We start from the raw sequence: 20322 nt of genomic DNA on the forward strand, positions 1-20322 counted from the left end.
AATACTGAAGTAGAAGTACAAACTTAGAGAATATTCAGTAGCAGATATAAATACATACTATTAATTTTTTTCAATAGTATGATATTGATTTAAGATTCATGATGGGATAATAAAACAAATTAGAAACCCCAGAAACAGACTCATACATCTCTAAGATAAAGTAAGGAAAATGGTTTTATATATGCATAGAAATACTCCTGATCAATGAAAATATACCAACAACTATATAAAGATATTAATCAAAAGAAGCAATACATAAAAGATTATATAAAGTATGACATCATTTATATAATGTAGCAAGTAAATAAAATTAAAAAATATGTAGTTATGCATAAATAGATTGAAAAAACATAATGAAAAACTGGGGTATCATTGCCACAACAGCCAGTGACAACCTCTAGATAGGATGGAGAAGGTTGTGATAAAAGATAGGCATAATGTTATTAAAGGAACAAAAAATACATATATTAAACATAAAGGGAAAAACAAATTTGCTTTAAAATTTGTTTTACTGTTAATAATTAAAAATCAATCTATAGAGTGAGACAAGGTATTGAAACACATATAACAAAATAATTTATATCCAAAGAATATAGTCATACAAATCAATTGCAAAAAGACAGAAGCCCCAATTAAAAAGCCCAAAATAGTTAAAAAGGAAACCGAAAAAGGAGAAATTCCAAATGACGTAAAAACAAACGAAAAGATGCTCAACTTCATTAGTGATCAGTGAAAGAAAATTAAATCCGAAATGAGATTTATAGACACAGTGATTGAATAATTTGCCTAAAAATAGAAACTGATAATACATAGTGTTAGTAATGATGCAAGGCAGTTGGAACTTTCATACACTTACGATGGGAGTGTAAATTGAAATGAATGCTTTGGATCTCAGTGGTTTTCTACTACTGTGGAACATAAGCAAACATTATGATCAATTAAACTTCTAAATATATTTATTTTAGAAAGGTGTCCACACACACCAAGAGTCACATAGAATAATGTTCATAACACTGTTAATTATAATAATCCAAGACTAGAAAAAATACGTGTCTTTTAACCAACATTTAAAAAATAAATTGGTGGTATAGTCACACAACAGAATACAATACAGCAAGAACAACAAATGAAATGTAACTAAATGCAACATCAGAGATGGACATTACAAATATAATGATGAGTAAAAAATTGTGGAACATATAACAGCATTCTAGTGATATAAAATTTTAAAACAAGCAAAAATTAATTACAAAACTTAGAGATAAATGTTTCGGTAGTAAAAAATAAAAATGTAGCAAGAAAGAAATAAAATCAAGACAATGTTTACCTTTGGAGAGGATGAAGGATGGAGGATACATGGATTATGCAGGGCCATCAGAGGGCTTTGAAAATGTCACCATATGACACCATTTCTTAACTTTGGCATTATTTGCATAAGTATTCTTATATAATAAATAATGAAGCTCTTTATTCACTTCTATAAAGCTACTATATTACAATTAAAAATATAATATGTCCCTCTTGGAAGTATCCAACTGAACAAGACCATGTCCTAGGTTCATACTCTAAACTGAACAAACCAAAATAAGGGAAGAGAACTTCCTAGCCCTTTCCTGATACAATGTCAGATGCCTCATAATTACGAAGGATCTGAAGATGCCAGATTATAGGTAATGAAATCAATGCAGTGGTCCACAAACATTATTTTAAAAAACAGATATAAGATGCAGTACATATAATAAAAGTAAAGTTATTTTATGAAACATGTTTTATTTTTTATGTGTACATGTGTACATATAGACATGTGTTGAGTAACAAGGTACTATATATTTCTCAGCATAGTATAGGGGAAAATATTGATAAATACTACTATACTGGGTGAGGAGAGTACTATCAATTAAGCTCACATTCCCTTTGGATAGTAACTTTTAATTAATTTTTTTAGACAAAGAGAATATAAACTATTCTGTAAAAAAGAATACACATCTAAAAATAGTAGAGCATAGTGATGTGTGCCTGTAGTCCTAGCTACTGAGAGGATTATTTGAGTCCAGGAAGTTGAGGCTGCAGTGAGCTGTGATCATTGCACTGCACTCCAGCCTGGGTGACAGAGTAAGACCTTGTCTTAAAAAAAAAAAAAAGGGATATATACATATTATTTCTTATATTTATTTATACATGTAAACATGTTTTATTTATATGTATATATACATATAATGCATATTTGAGGGGAGAAAACATGAAACTTGCAGAATGGAAGCTTATTAATAATTACCATTTATAACTGTCTAAATTTGAAAATGTTCAAAAGCCATATGGGGGGGAGTTGACAATTTTGAAACACATGATAATGAGCAAGAATCTTTAGGATGATGTAGAAATAACATTATTTCTAGCAATTAATTACAACACAGCAAAGGTAGACATGTTTGAAAATAATTAGTTCACAGGTTATCAGTAATTATCACTTCCAACATAAATTCTGCGTTAAGAATTTAGTGAGTTTTGAAACATTCTACATGAAATTAGATTCTGGAGTTGGGTTATTTTTTAAAAGTGAGTTGAGCAACTTATTTCACTAGTAGTGATGATTTTTTTGGTGTTATATAATGGCTTGTGAAATTACAGAGCTGGAAAAATCTATTTAGTGCTTTTCGATATCTGGATATCATGACTAACTGGAAAGAAATACAAGTGGAGCCTGGAAACTTTTCCTTACATACTCAAGTGAAAGAGTGACTGATTTAAAGAGTGAATTATAATTCTTAGAGACTACGCTACCTTTCAAATAGAGAGGAACTTTTAAATAGAGAGGAACTCCCCAGTTCTCAAATGTCTAGGGAGAGGTATCTTTGTCAGGTCTATATGAGAATATTGCCAAAAATTACTTAATCATGTTCATGAGAACACTAAGAAGCAGAAAGGAATGGAGCCTTCCCAGAATCTCCATTAAAGCGGTCCATCATTTATTAACGAATACCTGAAATGATTCTGTTAATTGACATGGATTAAAGGACAGGCTATACCATTCATTACCTGTGTGAGGTTGCACAAGATACCATCCAAACTAAATTAGCCCTAGCCTAACAAATTTGATGCATAGCAATGAAAGATAAAGCACATGACAATGAGTGTTAAACTATACAAAACTCATACATGGATCATGTTTTGTTTAATTTGTTTCTTTTTCTCTTTCCCTTCTAAAATTTGTGCTTAATGGAAACATTATATCCAAATATTTAACTCAATTATCTACAAATACCAAATATTTTCATATACATTGTGTCTTTAGATTTATTCTCAAACAATGCTGCAAGAAAGACAAGTGTTTTATTCACATCGTGCAGAAGAGAAAGCAAAGTTTTAAAATGCAAAATCTGTCTTTAAAAAATCCTCAGGCAACTATACCTGAGAGTAGATTGAGAATATATGTTTTACTTCTATCCCTGCTAAATCCTCATAAAATGGAAATGAAGAGACATAAAATACAATAAATTAATAAATCTATAGCAATATTAAGAATGAGAGAGGAAACTTCAATAGACCAAATATTCTAAAATTTTCCTAGAATACATAGATAACATGGAGGAATTTTAGCCTACAACAAAAGAGAGCTTTTTATTGAACTTGGGAGCCATTCATTTTAGTGATAAAAAATGGGAGTCTCTAAACTCAAAGCTATCAAGATTACAGAATAGGAATGGTGGTTGTGCAGAAATCAAGAGGAATAATTGATTTTTTTCTAACAGGATAGCTGCTTAAATTACCCTCCTATCTCTTCTCAAGTTTGAGTCAGCAAAGTGTTTTTCCTCAGGCCAAAACACAAGTACTGTTCCCTAAAGAAATGTGGGGGAGGGGGCGGGGAAGGAAGAAAGAAAGAAAGAAAAAAAATCTGCTTTGGAAAAACTAGAGCTGCTGATGTGAATCTTGCTGCAGAAAAATGCTCTTTTTAATCATAGTGTGAATGTCACTTAAAAGTAGTCTTATTTCCAAATTTCTGCTTATATAACATCAGGGAAGTGCAGCCATCACACTTAAAAAGGTCCATTGGAGAAATAGGTCTGAACCAGCAATAACCTCTAATAGCCACTTATATTAAGTATGCTATTGTTTTTAAAGACAAATCAGAGTTTTGAAAATAAAAACAAAACCAAAAAAGAAGGTTAAGGATTAAAAGAAAAGAACAATTGTGTATTAAAAAAACTATAAATTTGGAGATGATAAGGAAACAATAATTCAAGAAAGAAATTTTAAAAGATTAGTCACATTTTATGAAAATATGTGACTTACACAGTTCTACTTCCGGAAACAAATAACAGAGAGATGCCCTCTTGCTGTAAATAATGAGAAACTGAATAAAATAAATTAAATGACATGCTTTATACTTTTGGACATCAGGCAGAACAGAACTGTGACCTTTGCAAGAAGAAAAACAAATGGCAATGTAAGCTTATTAGAGCTTTTTGCCTAGAGACAATTTATTGACCGAGGGATAGATAGGTTGTCCAAACACAGTATGGTGGGCTCATTGAGTTGAGGAGACATTGAACAAAGTTCAGGATGGACAAGATATCTAGAGTTTAAAGAGAGGAGTAGGAGATAAGAATGGATACATAGAGAAAGAACTCCATAAATCTGCAAAGGCATCTTACTGAATGTTTATCTGAATAGTTACCTATGTTTCATGGGGAGAAACTCTGCAGGGCAAGGCCAAAAACAGCCAGGAGCTGTAATCTGGACAAATCCCACAAAGATCTAGAAGACATCTGAAATTTGACCAAAAAGTGTGCTCTGAATTAATACCTAAACACTAAGATGGATTGTAGACACTCCAAAAGTGTGAAGCACTTGCAGTATGGTTAAATTTGTCCTAAAGTAAAAGTTAACACTGGACCTAACAAGCTTAAATAAAAAGAGTTCACATCCAAATAGAAATAGAGGAAGTCAAACTATCTCTCCTTGTAGATGAGCAAATTCTCTACCTAGAAAAACCTATACTCTCTACACAAAGGCTCCTAGATCTGATAAACCAATTCAGCAAAGTTTTAGGATGCAAAATCAATGTACACAAATCAGTATCATTTCTATACACCAATAACATTCAGGCTGAGAACCAAATCAATAACACAATCACATTCTTCACAGTAGACACAAAAAGAATAAGATATCTAAGAAGACAGCTAATGCAGGAAGTGAAAGATCTCTACAAGAAGAATTTTAAAACACTGCTGAGACAATACAAACAAATAGAAAAAATATTCCATGCTCATGGATAGGAAGAACTAATACTGTTTAAAATGAACATACTGCCAAAAGCAATTCATGGATCCAATGCTATTACTATCAAACTACCAATGACATTTTTCACAGAATTAGAAAAAACTATTCTAAAATTCATTTAGAATTAAAAAGAGTCCAAATAATGAAAGCAATCCTGAGCAAATGGAATAAAGCCAGAGGCATCACTCTACCTGATTTCAAATAATACTACAATAGGTAGACACATAGACCAATGGAACAGGTTAGAAAACCCAGAAGTAAAGCAGCACACCTGCAACCATCTAATCTTCAAAAAAGCTGAAAATAACAAGCAAGAAAAGGATTCCCTATTCAGTAAATGGTGCTAGGATAACTGGTTACCCATATGCAGAAGATTGAAACCGGACTGCTTTCTTTCATCATATACAAAAATCAACTCGAGATAAATTAAACACTTAAAAGCAAAACCTGAAACTACAAAAGCCTAGATTCAGTCAGATGTAAGAGATTATTGGGGGAAATAGTAAAAACTCTAGAAGCAAACGTAGGAAATAGCATTCGGGACATCGACTCCAGCAAATTTTTCATATTGAAGACACCAAAAGTCATTGTAACAAAAATAAAAATTGACAAGCAGGTTCTAATTAACTAGAACTTCTGCACAGCAAAATAAACAATCAACAGAGTAAACAGACAACCAACACAATGGGATGAAATTTTTGTAAACTGTGCATCTGAAAAAGGTCTAATATCCAGAGTCTATAAGAAATGTAAAAAAAAAAAAAGGAAAAAACAAAAAACTTCAATCTAATATCCAGAATCTATAAGAAACTTTATTAAAGGTAAAAGATGATTCCATTAAAAAAATAAATGAGCAATGGACATGAACAGACACTTCTCAAGATAAGACATACATTGGCCAAGAAGCATATGAAACATTGCTCAATATCACTAGTCATTAAAGAAATGCAAATCAAAACTACCATGAGATACCATCTTATACCAATCAGAATGGCTATTATTATTTAAAAAAAAGAAAAAAATTAGGCCAGGCACTGTGGCTCACACCTGTAGTCCCAGCACATTTGGAGGTTGAGATGGGTGGATAACTTGAGGTCAGGAGTTCAAGACCAGCCTGGCTAACATGATGAAACCCTATTTCTACTAAAAATACAAAAATTAGCCGGGCTTGGTATGCATGACTGTAATCTCAGCTACTTGGGAGGCTGAGGCACAAGAATCACTTGAACCTGGGAGGTGGAGGTTGGAGTGAACAGAGATCATGCCACTGCACTCCAGCATGGGTGAAGAGTGAGACTCTGTCTCAAAAATAGTAATAGTAATAAAATAAAATTTAAAAAAAAACACATGCTGGCAAGGTTGTGGAGAAAAGGAAACATTTATACATTGCTGGTGGGAATGTAAATTAGTTCAGCCTCTGTGGAAAGCAGGTTTTTCGAGATTTCTCAAAGAACTTAAGATACAACTACCATTCAAATCTGCAATCCCATTAGTGAGCATACACCCAAAGAAATATAAATTGTTCTACTACAAAGACATATACATGTTTATGTTCGTCACTGCACTATTCCTAATAGAAAAGACATGAAATCAACCTAGATGCCCATCAGTGGTGGACTGGATAAAGAAAATGTGGTATATACAACATGGAATTCACAGCCATTAAAAACAATTGTGTCCTTTACAGCTACATGGATAGAGTGGAGGCCATTATCTTCAGTGAATTAATGCAGGAACAGAAAACCACATACCACATGTCCTCACTAATAAGTGGGAGCCAAACATTGAGTACACGTGGATACAAAGAAGGCAACAATAGACAGCAGGGCCTACTGAGGGTAGAGGATGTGAGGAAGGTGAGGATAGAAAAAAGACCTACCCAGAACTATACTCATTATCTGGGTGACAAAATAATCTGTACACCAAATCTCTGCACCATGTAATTTACCCATGTAGCAAACCTGAACTTGTAACCCCTGAATCTAAAATAAAAGTTGGAAAGAAAAAAAAAACAAGCCTTGAAAGAATCAACACAACCCACTAGTCACTAAACTCTAGCTGTCAAAAACTTCTATTAAAAGAAGAAAAAGGAGACCAAACATTTAAAAATGTAACATTAAAACACGCTGCATAGAATGAAAATTTACCAGATTTGTGAAAAAGTGATACAAAAGGATACATAATTAGAAAGAAAAAATAGTTAATAGAAAATTAAAGAACCATAAATGAGAGACAAGATGGAAATAGTAGACAATCACTTCATAAAGCTCTTATACATATGCCCAAGGATTTAAATAAATACATAAAGAAAAGAGCATAGACATGGAAGGCACAAATGAGGCAAAAACTGAAATTTGTATAGCTGAAAAATACAGTATCTGAAGTAAAAAAATTCAATGAATATAATCAAAAGTAGATTAGACATCAGCAAAAAAGTATCAGTGAGCTTTTAAATGGCATCAGAACTTATCAAAAATAAAGCACAAAGAGAAAAAAATGATAAATATTAACAAAATCAGTAAATTGCAAGACAATATCTTGTCATCTAACATAAGGTGACAGAAAAAGATTTGAAGAAATGATGGCCTAGTTTGTTGCAAATATGGATTTAAAAACCTACAAAGCAAAATAAATATAAAGAAAACCAAGAAACCCAAAGAAAAATACATATAAATAAACCACCTCCACAAAAACACAGAATTAAATTGTTGAAAAATAGCAATATAAAAAATTATCAAAGCTAATAGAAAAAAGAAAGATATAACAGATTCAAAGGAACAAAGGTAACACTGAAAACAGACTTAAATTTTCAAAGCTAATAGAAAAAAGAAAGATATAACAGATTCAAAGGAACAAAGGTAACACTGAAAACAGACTTATCATAAAACAAATATAAGCTAGAGGCATTAAAACAAAACATTTACCCAGTGCAAATAGTCTTCAAAAAGAAATTGAGATAAAGAAGCCTCTAGAAAAACAAAAGTTGAGAGAGTGTATCACCATGAGACCTATACTTTCATAAATATTAAGGCAAATTTTTAGGCATAAGAAAACTATATTGGGTAGAAAAGAATAAATAATGTCAGAAATAGCAATTATGTGGATAAATATTAAAGACCTGTTTACTTTTAAAAATTTATTTAAAAGTTCATTGTTCAAAGTGAAAGCAGGCTGGGAACAGAGGCTCATGCCTGTAATCTCAGCCCTTTGGGAGGCTGACGTGGGAAAATTGTTTGAGCTCAGGAGTCCTAGAGCAGCCTGGGCAACATGGTAAGGTCCCATCTATACAAAAAAAAAAAAAATTTAAATCAGCCAAGTGTGGTGGTGGTGTGCACCTGCTGAACTAGCTACTTTGGAGGCTGAAGTGGGAGGATTGCTTGAGCCCAGGAAGTAGAGGCCACAGTAAGCCATATCATGCCAGTGTGCTCCAACCTCAGTGACAGACAGCCTGTCAAAAAAAAAAAAAAAAGTAAAAGCAAATAACAATGTTATTAGGTTTTAATACACCCGTAGAAATAATATTTATGTCATAAAAAGACAAAAGGTGGAAGGAAGAAGATAAAATAACTGTTTCAAAGTTCTATCATTATACACAAAGTGGTAGAATATTAACTGAAATTAGATTGTGATAAGTTAAAGATGCATAGGGTAAATCACAGAACTCTCAGTTATATAGTAACACACTTTGAGAAAGATGGAATAGACATACTTTTTCTTATTCTTTCCACTAAGTAAAGCTAGAAACCCTTAGCATTATAAATTTAAAAAAAAAATAAGAAAACTGGCAAAAGTGAAGAGAACTCAGGGCAGCTCATAACTTGGGGAATAACACGATAGTGAGCTCTTTAGCTCCCTGGGTTTTCTTTAGGCCTTCTATAATTTAGACTGAAAATCAAAGAAGTTGGCCACCCAGAAACACCAATGGGCATAGACAAATTAAAAACAGGGAGAAGGCAAGAAAAGTCGGCTTTTCTTAGCCAAGGGGTCAGAAAACAGGCAGTCTAGACTGTCACAAAGTGAAAACCACTGAAAACCACTCTTATCCACAGAATAAAATAAAATGTGGCTCTAACCCAAAACCCATCAATAAAGGTCAAGTGGAGAGCACAGATTCCACCCTTCCCAGGCATTAGTGAAGCATTCCAAAGCTGCCACCAGTGTGATGTTGGAGAAGAATGAGTGAGAAGCTAGAATGCTCAACACTGTTGGGTAGTGACAAAGCTCCCACACCCCATGATATCCGTGGAGACCACAAAAGGAGGCTGAATTCAACTCCCATTCAGGGGTACTTAGGCACTCCTCCCCTTCTTTACTGGGGTGGTATCAGTAGAGTTTTTAATGGAGAGCCTAAAATTCCATCTTCACCAGTAGTAAAAAAGGCTCCCTCTCTCTTCTTAGTTAGGGTATTAATCATGGAGGCCAACCGGAGAACCTGGATCTCTAGCCCTACCTGGCAGTAGCAAGTAAATCACCCATTTATCCATCAGAGAAGTGTCAGAGTCGGCCATCTAGGAAGTATGCAAGTATTACACAAGGCTACGCCCTCACTTCTGACAACCAATGCAAGTTTAGAGATTTCAAGACCATCCTCTTGTAACACCAGCTAAAAGTTCAAACGTTCACACGACCACCCTCAGGTTCTATAATTCATTTGAAAAGCTAAAAATTTCACTGAAAGCTATTACACTCTTTAGTAAAGTGTATTACTGAAAGATAATAAACTATATAGATAGATATTATAGATTATATTATTGAAATGAACCATGGGAAGAGAGGCATAAGGCTGAGCCCAGAAAAATGCCAAGTGTGATGCTTCCAACTATCTTCTCTCAGTGTAGTCATGAATAGAACTCACTTTTCCCAGCAATGATGTGTGACTATATACACAAAGTATTGCCAACCAAGGAAGCTCACCTGTGCTTTGGTGTCCAGAGTTTTTATTGGCACTCAGTTATGTAGACATTATTGACCACTGGCATACTGACTTAAGATTCTAGCCCCTCTGGAGACTGAGCTGATATTGTCTGACCCAAAGCCCTCACCAGAAATGTGAAAAATTCCAAATATTTAAAAACAACATATTTCCAGATGACTCATAGATAAAAAGGAAATTAAAAGTGAAATTAGTAATTATTTTATCTGAATTAAAAGGAAAACAAAGCATATCAAGAATTGTGAAATGCAGCTAAGGTGGAATAAAGCTAAAATGCACACACACACACACACACATATACATATATATATGCATATCTATGAAATATCTACAAATATATGAAGTATTTAGGTATCTTTGGAATTAATAAGGCATACCTATGTGTATATGTTTATGCTTTTCCAAATTTTTCTATCTATATTTGTCATGATGTTGCATATATTTAATCACATCAGATTATATTGCTTCTTTCATGAATCTAATTATCCTACAGCATTATGTCTTAAATAACATTACATAATAAAATGTATGCTAGAAACCAAATTTTAATTTTTAAAATACAATTTTAGACAAGTCATAAACTATTCTTTTTCATATTTTATTTTACAATGTTAATGCTCTGAACTTTGACACATTATAAAAGCTAAGTTTAGATGATAGAGTATGGTGAGGGAGAGATGGAAGAAAGGGAGTAAGCAAGAATAAATGTTTCCCTGTTAAAATTATTAAAGTGTTTGATGAAAAAAATTAAAAGAAAGAGAGAAAATTATGTGGTTATTTGGCACAGACGAAAACAGAAAAGAGAGATGGAGCAGTTTAAGCTAAATTGTCTTTCTGTTAAATAAGTCAATACATAATAAATAAAGGTATAAATGAATAAAACTATAAATATATTATCTACAGTTATGGAAGTACCTACAGAACAAAAATTGCTTAAAATAATTACCTCTGAAAAGTGGAATTGGATTTTAGGTAGAAGAAGGTAAACTTTTTTCTTTTTTATGCTTCTACACCATATGGGGAAAAAATCTGAATCTATCTATGTAGTTTAGTGGTAGCTATTCCTTAGAATAAAGTAAGAGTTTTCATTTATTTAAACTATGAGGGCGTACTACCTGTATCTAATCATATTAAAACAACAACAAGGAAGAGAAAAGAAAAGAAAAACTTGTCGTTGGATATGCATCTCAAGTATTTTTGTTGTTCTTATTTTATCTTACTGTTGATTTTATCCTTATCTGTTTGACAATCAATGTGACTGAATTTTGTATGGGAAATCAATATTTACTACCTACTTCCAAATGACATGCAAATATACCAAAAGTCGTATTAAAGCCACATTCCCGTGTCAAAAGAAGCAGCCTGTATATTGCAACATATTTCTACATACAGAAATAGGTGTGTGTGTGGACATACATATGTACACAGTTCTTTAAGCAGTCCTGTTATACATTTAAAAATTCTAGGTATAAATTTACTTTTCAGGACTTCATCTAATTGTCAGTGATGTAAATTTAGCTTAATCAAAAGTATAAAGATGTAATAGATGCTATCAGATACTCAAACACTCAACTGTTGCAGATGGAAAACAAATCTTTCTATGGTATATGGAATATTTCACCTTTCTTCCAGTTGGTTTTAGACTGTGTAATCAAACTCTTGCATATAGGTTTACTAACCAGTAAGACACAGATAAATTCTATTGGGGCATGTTTTGTATGAGTACTTTTAATTTTCTTTTTTCTTTCTATTTTATACTTGTGTATTTTTCCTTGAGTCTTATAGCCATTATCAATAGTGTCAATAGGCTCTTAATATTATAGTGTTATAAGAAAGAGAAATTAAGCAGAAGACTGGGAAGCAGGAACACATAAGCTGTTATATAACTCCTCCATTGTTCAATTTAAAGACGTTTTTTGGAGTAAATAGCATGTTGTCTTTTGCTTCCATAACTGTACATTTGAGAATGACTGATGACTCAACAAATTTCTTTGTGTTCAGCAGCCCACAGAGTGAAATGCACTGTGTGCTGCTATGATTGGCCTGGAGGTGCACAATTCATCTCACTTGATAATAGCTTGTGATCAGTTTTCCAGTCAGTTTTCTTCTTGGTGCTTCTTATCTAATTTCTCATCTCTTAATTGTTTTCTATCTTGTTTGCAGCATGCATTATCAGCCATGCTTGTTCCTAAAACTGTTGTAACACAGTTTCACTATCTAGGAGAGTTTAAAATGACAGAAATGTATTCTCTCACAGTCCTGGAGTCTAGAAATCCACAAAGAAGGTGTCGGCAGCATCATGCTGTCTCTGAAAAGTCTAGGGCAGAATCTGTTCCATGTCTTTCCCTTAGATTTTGGTGTTGTCAGCACTCCCTGAAAATCTTAGTTTGAAGAGGCTTCACTCCAATGTCTATGTCTCATTAATGGTCACCTTCACCTTCGGTCTCTGTTTCTGTGTCTCTTCCACTCTTCTTAAAAGGGTACCAGTCATATTAGATTCCTTAATCCAATATGGAGTAGGACCCACTTGACTGTTATATGATCTAATTTTAACTAATTACATATGTAGTGACCTTATTTTCAAATAGAATTATGTTTTGAACTACTAGGTGTTAGTAATTTAGTATAACTTATAGGGGACAAAATTCAGCATACAACACATTCCCAGGAGGAACATGTCTAAGAATATCCTACTGATATTGTTTGGCTGTGTCCCCGCCCAAATCTCATCTTGAATTGTAGCTCAGGTACCCAGTGGGAGGTAATTGAATCATGAATTTTCATGCTATTCTCCTGATAGTGAATAAGTCTCACGCGATCTGATTGTTTTATAAAAGGGAGTATCTCTGCACAAGCTTTATTCTCTTGTTGACTCCATGTGAGATGTGGCTTTCACCTTCTACCATGATTGTGAGGCCTTCCCAGTCATGTGAAACTATGAGTTCATTAAACGTCATTGTTTTGTAAATGGCCCAGTCTCAGTGATGTCTTTATCAGCAGTGTGAAAATGGACCAATACAGTAAATTAGTACCAGCAGAATGGGGCACTGCTGAAAAGATACCCAGAAACGTGGAAGCGACTTTGGAACTGGGTAATGGGCAGAGGTTGGAACAGTTTGGAGGGCTCACAAGGAGACAGGAAAATGTGGGAAAGTTTGGAACTCCCTAGAGACTTGTTGAACAGCTTTGACCAGAATGCTGATGATGAAATTGACAATGAAATCCAAGCTGAGGTCATCTCAGATGAAGATGAGGAACTTATCGGGAACTGAAGCAAAGTTGACTCTTGTCATGTTTCAGCAAAGAAACTGGAAGCATTTTGCCTCTGCCCTAGAAATCTCTGGTACTTTGAACTTGAGAGAGATGATTTAGGGTATCTGGTGGAAGAAATGTCTAAGCAGCAAAGCATTTAAAAGATGACTTGGTTGCTGTTCAAGGCATTCAGTTTTAAAAGTGGAACAGAGCATGTAAGTTTGGGAAATTTGCAGCCTGACAATATGATAGAAAACAGAATCCCATTTTCTGATGACAAATTCAAGCTGGCTGCAGAAATTTGCATAAGTAAGGAGTACCTGAATGTTAATCACCAAGACAATGGGAACAATGTCTCTAGGATATGTCAGAGAGCTTTGCAGCAGCCACTCTCATCAGAGTCCTAGAGGCTTCGGAGGAACAAATCGTTTCCTGGACCAGGCCCAAGGTCCCTCTGCTGTGTTCAGTCTAGGGAGTTGATGCCCTGCTTCCCAGCCATTCCAGCCATGACTAAAAGGGCCCAAGGTACAGCTCAGGCCATGGCTTCAGAGGGTGCAATCCCCAGGCCATGGAAGCTTTCATGTGGTGTCGAGCCTGTGGGTGCACAGAAGTCAAGAAGTAATGTTTAGAAACCTCCATCTAGATTTCAGGGGATATATGGAAAATGTCTAGGCAGAAGTTTGCTTCAGGGGCAGGGCACTCATGGGAAACCTCTGTTAGGGCAGTGCAGAAGGGAAATGTGCGGTGGGCACCCCCTCACCAAGTCCCCACTGGGGTACTGCCTAGCAGTGAGGATGAGATTTGGGAGGGGCCAGGGGTGAGGTAAAATGGTTTGACTGTGTCCCTCACCCAAATATCAACTTGAATTGTAGCTCCCACAATTCCTACATGTTGTGGGAGGGATTGGGTAGGAGGTAATTGAATCATGGAGGAGGGTCTCTCCTGTGCTATCATCCTGATAGTAAATAAGTTTCAGGAGATCTGATGGCTTTATCAAGGGAAGTTTCCCTGCACAAAGGTACCTTCCCCTTCCACCATGATTGTGAGGCCTCCCCAGGCTCATGGAACTGTGAGTCCATTAAACCTCTTTCTTTTGTAAATTGTCCAGCCTCAGATATGTCTCTGTAAGTGGCATGAAAATGTACTAATACACTTACCAAAAGCCCTATATCAGAATTCCTACTTGGTGGCTGGGCACAGTGGTTCATGCTTGTAATCCCAGCACTTTGGGAGGCCGAAGTGGGAGGACTGTTTGAGCTTAGGAGTTTGAGACCGGCCTGGGCAACATGGCAAAATCCTGCCTCTACTAAAAAGGCAAAAGTTAGCCAGGCATAGTTCCATGCACCTGGAGTCTTAGCTTCTTGGGAGGCTGAGGTGGGAGGATCACTTGAGCCCGAGAGGTGGAAGTTGCAGTGAGCAGTAATTAAGCCAATGCATTCCAGCCTGGGCAACAGAGTCAGATGCTGTCACCCCTCCCTCCCCCCAAAAAAGGCTTGTCTACATTTTCTTTGACTCATCGAGATAACCAATATTTTTCATACCCACTGACTGATGACTGATTAAAAAAAGGCAAGTATATTTCATTAGTGTTTGAGGATATCACTAATCCTTCTTTTTCAGATTTATTACTTGTTCTCTATTTGATGTGATTCCTATCTTAGTCTTGGCTCCATGTCTCATTTATACAAACTAGGTCACACTATTTTTTATACTATGGATGGGGATAACATTGCCTAGGCTGTGTTTGCTATTTCCCTCATCTTTCCTATTTTATGTCACCTCCATTCAAGCTTCTCCAGTTACAAGTAGCAGATCCTCAAGAGGGTGCACACATGCTTAGCTGCCTCTTCAAGGTCAGCTATATGTAAGCCACTTGGGGAGCTGTCTTTTTACTGTCATCATTGCCAGTTCCTTCTATGAGTAGTTTGCTCTTCTCTGTACTGCATCATTCCTTCAGCACTGAGTGGCACAGCAATTCTACATGGGAAATTACGTAACCAAACTCCGGTGTGGTTGCTCCCTGCCTGTCAAGCTGAATACACAAGAGGTGAGGTCTGGTAAAAGGAAAGGAATTTTTATTTTCAATGCCAAAAGTTGAGGAAATGGCCAGACTCAAGGCACAAAGAAACTATCTCAAATTCTGGAGCCGACTTGGGGGTTTAACAAAGAAAAATTTGTACTGGAAACATGTGAAATTTGTGCAGGGTGCAAGTCTGCAGGTCTTGTTTTAACAGCTATTTTGAGTGTCCAGAGGTCTGGTTGGCATTATCTTGACTTTGGCCCAGTGGTAGTGGACTAATTGTTCATGAATCTCCCTAAGTGGGAGGATTCCATAATGGAGGCTCTGTGCCTGATTTGTTTCAAATTTAGCCCCTGGAATTTCTAAGCAAGAATATAGTTAGATAAGTGTGCACGGTGTCAGAGAGTGGTCGGTGGGAAAGGCAGAGAAACGAAGAGTTTCAAAGTACATTCTAAGGCCACATTTTGTGATTAGAGAGAAACGTTTTAAAATATGTTTTAAAGCTAAGATACTTGTTACAGTTATAATGAGTCTTCTGGGCAAAACCTCCACAATAGTCTGTGGGAGACTAAGAAGTTTGTACTCTTTATGCAATCATAATTATTACATCACTAGTGACCCACAGTGGATATTTTTGAGGTTTCTACTCAATCCACAATGATTTCCCTTCTTCTGCAAAGATCTTCATATTATGCAGGCATATGCCAACGGAAACCATGCTTGTTTAACATGTCATAACCCTAGCTATGACATCATTCTTGGGTTCTATGTAAGATCCTGTAATCACGTAATGAAACCTCTGTTTGCTTAAACTTACTGAATTTTTTTCCTGTTACTTACAGCTTGCAGATAATAGATCCATTAAATGATACCACTTATATGTTAAACCTCACAAATGTTTCTTAGAACCTCTTTTATCATCTAGATCTGGCACCCCTCCTCACAGAGGCCTAAACCAGTCCAGGGTACCAGGATGACTTATGCCTTGTCATCAGTTGCATTTTCTCATAATTTTATTTTATTTTCTACCTGCCTTGTATCCAAGTGTATTTTCCTCATTTGACCAAAAGCAGAACCCACATGCATATTAAGTTAAATAAATAAATATCCCACAGGGCAGCAGTGCAGTGGTAGGGGATCTATCAGGGAGACACCAGAAGAGGAAACCTCAAAACAAATTAAACAAATTAAAACCTCAATAACAAGTTAAGCCAAGAGGTAGCAGAAGAGTGAGCATAATACAGATTACAGTTGAAATAATAGAACAGATAATGGAAAAACAATAGAGAGAAATAAATAAAACTAGGAGTTATTAACTGAAAATATCAACAAAATTGACAAACTGTAGCTGGACTAAGAGAAGATTCAAATAAATAAAAACAGAAATGAAAAATAGGCCTATTTACTGATTCCATGGAAATATAAATTATAAGAGACTACTATAAATAATTACATACCGACAAATTGTATACATTAGAAGAAATGGAAATACTCCTAGAAACATACAACTTACCAAGATTAAATGATGATGAAATAAAAAGAAAAAACAGAACTTATAACTAGTAATAAGATTGAGACAAAATCTGAAAAACCCAGGGCCAGATGGCTTCAATAGTGAATTCTACCAGACATGTAAAGAATTCACACAATCATTCTCAAACTAAACCAAAAAGCTGAAGAAGAGAGATACTTCCAAGCTGGGGTTCTGTGTCAGCATTCCTCTGACACCAAAGCCAATGGCACTGTAACAAAAGGAAAATACATGACAGTATCTATGAAGAATATAGATAGAAAAATTCTTAATGAAATATTAGCAAACAAAACATTAAAAAAATTACACACCATGATCAAGTAAAATTTATCCCTGGATGCAAAGAAAATTCATCACATAAATAACCATCTATGTGACACTCCATATTTGATGGTAAATTTATGTGTCAACTTGACTGGGCTAAAAGGATGCCCAAGTAGCTGATAAAACATTACATCTAGGCTGGGCACAATGTCTCACACCTGTGATCCCAGCACTTTGGGAGGCCAAGGTGGGCAAATCACTTGAGGTCAGGAGTTCGAAACCAGCCTGGCCAATATGGCGAAATCCTGTCTCTACTAAAAATACAAAACTTAGCCAGGCATGGTGGAGCAAGCCTGTAGCCCCATCTACTGGGGAGGCTGAGGCAAAAGAATGACTTGAACCTGAGAGGCGGAGATTGCAGTGAGCTGAAATCGCACCACTGCATTCCAGCAGCCTTGGCAACAGAGCAAGACTCCATCAAAAAACAAAAAACAAACAAAAAGAATTATATCTGTATGTGTCTGTGAGTTTTTTTCAGGAAGAGATTAGCACTTGAATCAGAAGACCGAATTAAGATCATTCTCACCAGTGCAGGAGGGTATCATCCCATCCCTCAAATGTCTGAATAGAACAAAATGTCATAGGAAGAGGAAATTTGCTTCTGTTTGAGCTCGGACGTCTGCCTTCTCCTGATCTGGAACATCAGCACTCCTGGTTCTCAGGCTTTCAGACTCAGACAGGAACTTATATCATTCTAACCCCTGCTCCTCACCACTGCAATTAATTTTATGCAGTTATGATTTAATACTGTATATTTACATTTGTTTACATTTCTCTTGAGTACACATGATGCCATGCGTGGTCTATAAGTGTTTGTATGCATAAGTTTTGATAACTTTTAACTCATGACTTCAGTCTCTGACTGAATTACACCATTGGCTTTCCATGTTCTCTGGCTTGGAGACATCAGACTGTGTGACTTCTCAGCTTTTATAATTCCATCAGCCAATCCCTATTCTGTGGGTGAGTATGTGTATCTACACACAGTCATGTATTGCTTAAAAATGGGGATATGGCCTGAGAAATATGTTGTTAGGCAATTTCATTGTTTTGTTGATATCATAGAGTATATTTACACAATCCTAAATGGTATAGCCTATTATATACATAGGCTGTGTGGTATTACCTATTGCTCCTAGGCTATACATCTGTACTGCATGCTACTGTATTGAATACTGTAAAAAATTGCAACATAATGGTAAGTGTTTGTATATCTAAAAACAATATATACAGTTGGTTGTTGAGTGAAATGTCATTATTCAGCACATGACTGTGTGTGTGTGATGTGTGTATATATACACACATATACTGTTGACTCTTGAATAAGATGAGTTTAAACTGCACAGTTCCAAGTATACATGGATTTTTAAAATAAATATATTGGCAAATTTGCAAATTTCTTGGAGGTTTGCAGCAATTTGAAAGAAAACCCACTGATGGACAATGTAGCCTAGAAATAGCAAATAATAATAAAGTTAGATATGCAATAACTACATAAAACCTATGTGAATACTAGTCTATTTTGCCATTTACAACTATAAGATAAGTACAAGTCTATTATAAAAAGTTACAAGTTATCAAAACTTGGCTGGGCACGGTGGCTCACGCCTGTAATTCCAGCACTTTAGGAGGCCGAGGCAGGTGGATCATGAGGTCAGGAGATCGAGACCATCCTGGCTAACACGGTGAAATCCCGTCTCTACTAAAAATACAAAAAAATTAGCCGGGCATGGTGCTGGGTGCCTGTAGTCCCAGCTACTCTACTCGGGAGGCTGAGGCAGAAGAATGGTGTGAACCCGGGAGGCGGAGCTTGCAGTGAGCTGAGATTGTGCCACTGCACCCTAGCCTGGGCGACAAAGCGAGACTCCGTCTCAAAAAAAAAAAAAAAAAGTTATCGAAACTTACACATACAAACACTTATAGACCATGCATGGCATCATATGTACTCAAGAGAAATGTAAACAGATGTAAATATTCAGCATTAAATCATAACTGCATAAACTTAATTGCAGTGCATATTGTACTACTGCAATAATTTTGTAGCCACCTCCTGTCGCTATTGCAGTGAGCTTAAGTGTCATGACTATCTATGTAAAACCCCACATGACTTTAATCAACTCCACATGAGCAGTTTGTCTCTCCAGAAAATTGTGTAGCACAGTGAAAAGTGACCTATTGTAGTTCTCACGTATTTTTCATCACATTTAGTCTGATATGGTAAACCTCAAATAACACCATGCTACACATATGAAGCGCCTCTAGTGATGCTGGAAGTGCTACAAGAAGCAGGGAAAAGTCATGACAGTACCCCAAAAAAGTTAAATTTCTTGATATGTATGTTAGATTGAGGTCTGCAGCTGCAGTTGCCTATCATATCAGACATATGATTCATTTTGCAAACCAATGATGTAAACTTATAGTATCAATCATTACAGCTCTATAAATATACTTTCTCTTCTTTATGATTTTCTTCATATTTTATTTTCTCTAGCTTATTTTATTGTAAGAATACAGTATATAATACATATAACATGCAAAATATGTGTTAATTGATGGTTTATGTTATTGGTAAGGCTTCCAGTCAACAGTAGCATAATAGTAGTTACGTTTTGGAGGATTCAAAAGTAGTATGTGGATTTTTGACTCTGTAAGATGGCCAGCATCCCTAACCCCCACATTGTTCAAGGGTCAACTGTATAAATTATTGGTCTATTTTTCTAGAGAACACTGAGCAATACACCACATTAACAGAAAAAAAAATAAAAATCTATAAATATCTTATGATTATGTCAGGAGATGCAAAAAATTTTCATCTGACAAAATTCAACAGTCTTTCACGATAAAAACGCTCAACAAACTCGGAAGAGAGAATGAAACTGTCTCAACATAATGAAGGTTATAAATAAAAGTCTACAGCTAACATCATACTCAACAGAGAAAATCTAAAAGCTTTTCCTGTAAGATCAGAAATAAGGCAATAAT

At 35.4% G+C, this 20322-nt stretch overlaps 1 protein-coding gene across 4 annotated transcripts in view; it reads left to right on the plus strand.

Annotated features, from left to right (window-relative positions):
• Window positions 1–20322, plus strand: part of COMMD9 (COMM domain containing 9) — a 1186740-nt gene that overhangs the window by 147990 nt on the left and 1018428 nt on the right. The window contains exon 1 of one of the 4 annotated variants that reach the window (XM_050759492.1): window positions 2321–2324. The exons of 2 other annotated variants lie outside the window; for them this stretch is intronic. The gene's annotated coding sequence lies outside the window, so the exon portion shown is untranslated. Of the gene's footprint in view, window positions 1–2320; window positions 2325–15619; window positions 15624–20322 lie in introns of those variants that run through there. One more of the 4 variants, XM_050759505.1, reaches the window with a different exon arrangement.

Source organism: Macaca thibetana, chromosome 14 (assembly GCF_024542745.1).
Source record: "Macaca thibetana thibetana isolate TM-01 chromosome 14, ASM2454274v1, whole genome shotgun sequence".
Classification (NCBI taxonomy): Eukaryota; Metazoa; Chordata; class Mammalia; order Primates; family Cercopithecidae; genus Macaca; species Macaca thibetana.